The 6,000-nt window shown below is 35.6% G+C and overlaps 1 pseudogene; it reads left to right on the top strand.

Moving 5' to 3' along the window:
• The first annotated feature begins 1,937 nt into the window (after nt 1–1,937).
• On the top strand, nt 1,938–4,167 carry LOC133180674 (uncharacterized; annotated as a pseudogene).
• Nucleotides 4,168–6,000: the final 1,833 nt, after the last annotated feature.

Below are 6,000 nucleotides of genomic sequence, written 5' to 3'. Positions count from 1 at the left end.
AACGGAAAAATCCGTCGACAATTCAGAGTGTAAATAATGGCCTAACATTTAGTATGAAAAATGTCAATCAGCATTTGACTTAATGAAAGATTGTATTTGCTGACAAGGCCATTGTATCGACCATAGAACTACGAAATGAAGACTTAAACGAGACTGCTGATATTCTTGTTTCATCAACTTGTTTGTCAATAACTCACCTCGTTTTAGAAATCATTCATACGTAGAGCATGCTCTGGCGTATGGAATCGACTGAGAGATATTAACCCCGTATGCAGGTGAAAAGGGTATATTGCTGCATAAGTAAGGGAAGTTGACGATTGAAAGTTAAAATCATCAGGTTTATCATAGAGCTTTGTTGTCAGATTATCATTAACGTCCTTTTTAAATAAATATCCAAATATGAAACAGATGTGTCAGACTCTGTGGTATCTTTTATCTCAAGCTCACCGGGATATATCGTGTCGACATAAGAATGGAAATAACCACTGTTAATTGACAATACGTCGTCGATATATCTAGATGTCGAGTTGACGGCCACAGCAAGTGTTTTCTTCTTTTCACGTAAAAGATTCTGAACAAATTCTGCTTCATATGAATACAAAAATAGGTCTGCAAATAACGGGGCGCAATTGGTACTGATGGGAATCTTTGAATTTTTAGTATAGGTATTTTTAGTTATCAAGATACAAACAGCCGTCACGGTAGCTCAGTCGGTAGAGCGCTCGCTCCGTGATCGGGAGGTCTTGTGTTCGAATCACGGCCGCGACTGACCTAAGTCGATAAAAATTAGGTAGCATCTGTTCCTTCGCCAACCGCTCGACACTTTGAAGTGAAAGTTGCGGGTCCTTCGAATGAGACTTTAAAACGTAGGCCCCGTGTCACGGTAGGCGTTGGCACGATAAAGAACCCTCACTGCTCAATGGCCCTGAGTGCCGAGTAAAGGTCTAAAATTGAGGCCCTTCACCGGATTATGGTGCCGTTTCTGTTTGAGTGGAAAAAATCTCGAACGGGACGTAAAGCAACATACAATCAATCAATCAATCAAGTTACAATCAAGGGTTAACGGGTATTTACCCATAAACCCTGGGGCTAAAGGCCGATTTTTTTTCTTTGCAACCAAGTAAATTATGTGTAATCCCAAGTCATAACAATGGTGTTTCATCAAGATTTACTAAGTTCTACAATGCATCGTAACTTCATGTTATTTGATTTTGTGAATGGAATTTTGAGCTTAAAAACTGTTCGATATCTCCATATTTCACGGAGAAACTTTGGATTGTGACGTCAGGTTATTTATTCCACACCTTAAGCTGGATGTACGGTAAATAAATCTAGCTTCCCAGCCCAGATTTCTTACCAGTCAAATCTCATGTTACAAGCTAGATAGGAAATATAGCTTGTTGACTCATTTCAGGTGATCCATTGTATATATGCTGACATTTAACAATTGGAAATTAATTGTGTCGCCGAAAAGTTCAAAATCTTACCAAGTTTCTATGTGCACAGCTATAGATAAATACACTGGAAATGTTTGACATTTTGAAGCACAGAACTATTAAAAATAATTTTTGTAAAGGAATAACTATACCTGGTAGTGGTAAATTGCTTTGATGTATTGTGTTTAGCTAAATTGATGAAGCACCTGTCAAGGGTCAAGCAGGGCGAGTCCAGCAGGGCAAGTTACAGTCCTGGTCAAGTCTGCCTTATATTCTTCTTTCCTGTAAAAGTTACGCAACGATATATCTCTGGTAGGTATCATAGAATTAACTAACACCGTTATTGGTGTCACTTTGTAGTTAAAACCTTTTAAATTTTTTTAAAAATCTAGATGCAGGTATACTTGCATTTGTAGTGAATGGTATTGATATCAATATATGATATTACTCTACTATTTTTTGTCTGTCAGACGTCTTCGCCATTATCGCTTTCAAACCACGATGTCTAATCAGAATTACAGTCATTTAGGGTACTCCAAATCACCCCGAGTTTTGCGACCCTGGAACATTGCGTTTTCACTGTACGTTATACCACATCTTCACACGTGTTACAACAACTCAGTCAGCAGTAAGATATATAAAATTAATTCCAAGAAATAAAATCATAAATTTCATGCATTAATTAATTTATTAACGATTTAATTAACGAACTCTCTACATCCTTGTCGAAGAAATACTCTTGTAGAAAACGCAGCATGACATTTTACAGCGCTGTCGTTCTTTGGCTGATACATGTTATATCGAGTATTGAAAGAACGACATTTTTAAGCCTCTAAGAGCATTAAAAGATTTTGAAAACACTGCAAAGTTATTAATGTTATGACCACATTTGCAACCCCCTATGGTTTAAAGTATTTCGAATCACGTGTGTACATAAATGTGCACTCAGCACACACAAACATAAGCTGATGCTCAGTAGTTTTTAGTGTAATGTACAACGGGAATAAACTAAGTAATAACTATTACAGACTACATTGGGCTTATACGGGCCTTTTATTTAAAAAAAAAGTATTTGATTTATATTTATCAAAGAAATAGATAACATCTCTACGTACATGTGTATGTCTCTGACATGAGTGACTATGGATGGAGGGCTTGATTGCTTGGTTGTGCTGGACCATTTTCTATCTAATTTTTAATTGTAGTGGGTGGAAGGGAGGCTTGTTAAAAAGATTAGTAGGTATGAACACCCCAATCCCATCCCACAAAAAAATTCGCTGTTGGTGCAGATTAAAGAATTATATGTAATACTTGATAATTATTTTGATGTAAAAATGAGAAGTGCAGAGAAACGTAAGGAAAAAAATCCTGCACAGAGACTAGCGGCTAAATCACCCCCACGAGACCACAACTGTTAAGAAAGCTTTACATCAGATTAATTATAATAAATAATTTCTTAGAAGAGCTCCATCAGAAAACAATCCCTCAGATTCTTTTCTCCAAAGAAGAGCATCTGGTAAAGTAGGTGTTGGTAGTAAAAGAGGTCCAAGGCCTGTGTTTAGTAAGTCTGAGGAGGAAACAATGGCAAAATATTTGTCAGAAATTGCACAAAGAGGTATGGGGTTTCGTCCAACAGAGTTTCTGGATTTCGTTGAAAATATCATGAAAAAGGACAAGAGAGAAAACCCATATAAAGACAACAGACCTAGTTGGGATTGGTAATATGGATTTTTCAGGAGCAACAGTCACATAATTCAAAAAAGAACAGAAACACTTCTGGAAATCTCTAGATCCAAGGTGACCGTGAAAGAGATTGATGACTGGATTTGATGAATATAGAATATTTATATCTGGCAATCATCTGTTGGATAAACCTGAAAAACCTGAGTATTTAATGCAGATAAAACTGGATTTACGATGGGATCAAAATCTGGTCATTTGATAGGTCCAGCCAAAAAGGTAAATGCAGGTCCGGTTCCACATGTATCAGGAGAGAGGAGCAAAGAGAGAGTTATTGTGATATACTGAGGACACAATATTTCCTATGTGTTTGTGTTTTCTAAGCCCAAGGCAGCTTCCTATGACTTAGTGGCTGGTTCACACAGATATGTCCATGCAGAACTGATAGAGAAGGGTCGGATGGATGCAGAAACTTTCAAAAAAAATCATAAAACATCTTCATATTCATGCTGTGAGAGAGAGACAAATTGTTTTACTAATTGATAGTGTAGGGAGTCATGTTGACATGTAATCCTTTTCTATGGCCAAAGATCTTGGAATAGAAATCTACAGGTTAGTAAGAAATGCAACTCATTTGATGCAGCTACTGGATGTGGGAGTTCATGGGCCCTTGAAAAGAGTTGGTATAGACACCCAAGAGCCCACATCAAACATCATCCTGGAGATATGGTTCGAAACGAAAACTTTGCCAGACACTTCCAGGTGGCATTTGGATTTCTACAAACCATTAACAGTGTAAAAAGGTTTTGCTTCTTCTGGGGTGTTTCCATTAGACAGATCTAAAATTTCAGACTGTAGTCTTAAGCCTGCCATTAGCTATGAAGAAATTGCAGATGAAACTTCATCATCTGTGGATATATTTGTGTCTAAATCCATTGTAGGTCTATCCACTTCCACTGGAATTCCTTCGATTCCTCAGGCAGCGCCACCCACGACCATCCCTTCTACTGCTGGAGGTATGTGTGGCCGAAACATTAGGATCCTTTGCTAGAATAGTGTCAAGTTCATTTTCAAATGGGTGGGTTTTTTTTCCTGGATGCCTGTTTTCCTGTTGTGGTCCTTTACTGCCTTAAACCTTGGAATAATGTTTTCCACTTATTCCCAACATTATCTACAGTGTATGACACATTCATTCTGTTTATTTCAGTGGCAAAAATAACAAAACTAATAACATCCCATTCATTATTTTTATCAATTGATGTCACATATGCATGTTTAAGAAATATCAAAGCGTGATTTCGTAAGTTTGAAAGACAGAAAGCACAATTTTTAAAATTCACTTTCGGTGGCGACCGGAAGTGCTCAAGACGAAAAAAAGTAAACTGATGTAGCTTTATTTGTCATGCTCTATGTTTTCTGAAATCAGGTAATTGTTAGGTTGCTAGCACACAATTTAAAAAGAAAGAAACTTTGATAATTCAACATTTTTAAATTTATGAATTTGGAGTAGCTGCAGATCTTTAGCTCGCTGGTCTGAAAAAATTAGGATGGACGAAGAGATTTTTTCAAAATTTTTTTTTCGGTGAGCTTCAGTTCTTTTTTTCTCCGTTATTCTACATGTACATGTTACATTATTTTTGAGAATTATAGATAGTATTAAGTATTAAATATCTACGGAGCGGTGTACATTGATAGTGTGGTTAAAATTTTATTTGTTTAAATTGTAATACACTTAAAAAAAGAAATAAATAAAAACATATAGTTTTTGTTGGAGCTGGAAGGGTATAAATTTTTTTTCTTCTTAACAAATATAGTCAAAGTCTATAGTGAGAGAGGGAAAAAATCCTTCATGACTGTAACTATAAATATGAAATATGTTTACCATTCGAAAGAGTAAAGAGTCCCCCACCCTTTTCCTGAATCTGCCATTATATATATATATATATATATATATATATATATATATATATATATATATATATATATATATATATATATATATATATATATATATATATATATATATATAAAGCAATGCTAATGTCGGCACTATAAAATCAATTTATGTAGGAGAAGAATAACTGATATTTTTGCACCTAACAATAGTATACAGTTATGGAATGGGTATGAGGGAAATAGCAAAATTATGGTTCCCCGAGGGAGGAAACTATTTCCCGAGGCGGCGAAGCCGCCGAGGGAAATAGTTTCCTGCCGAGGGGAACCATAAATTTGATATTTCCCGAGTACCCATTCCATAACTGTTTTATTATACCGAAACAAACAAAGGAGATTTATTAACTAACGTTAGAGACTTAGACATTTTTAAAACAATATAGAGTGATTTATATAAATAAACAAAAATGCATGTGATTTCAATTTTGTTAAATATATAATGCATCAATACGGAAAAAATAAAATTATTTAAAAAAAACCCCAATAATTTCACAGACATTTCGAAGGATTATCGTTGTCCTCTTTTTGCTTTGAAATTCCAGTATGATTTTGACATCGCATGTCGAAATGTTTTGACGTCATAGTTACATTGCTAATAACATTACGCCACGGACTCGAGATTCCTTGAACGCTCCGCCTACTGTTCATTTTAATTGGTTAAAATTAATAATAAATATTCATGAGGGAGTAGTCCCAGGGAGTAGCTCTGATTTTTCAGGGAGTAGTCCTTAGATGGGGGAAATAGTATCTTCTCGGGGAAATAGACAGTTTTATGGTATTAATTTTATACAGAGTAATAAGAGTAGAGGTATAATAAAATAAAATAGAATGCATACAATGCAAGACAAGATCGGAGATATTCCCAATAAATAGTTCATCTTACTTTCACTGTTCGTTCAGCGTTCACTTTGCACTCGTGTTTGCGCTCCGT

The sequence above is a fragment of the Saccostrea echinata genome, unplaced genomic scaffold (assembly GCF_033153115.1).
Source record: "Saccostrea echinata isolate AGI-Se365-2 ecotype Australia unplaced genomic scaffold, CSIRO_AGI_Sech_v1 ptg000007l, whole genome shotgun sequence".
In the NCBI taxonomy this organism is placed as follows: domain Eukaryota; kingdom Metazoa; phylum Mollusca; class Bivalvia; order Ostreida; family Ostreidae; genus Saccostrea; species Saccostrea echinata.
The sequence above is the reverse complement of the archived record's forward strand: the minus strand, read 5'-3'. Positions and strand labels throughout refer to the sequence as shown.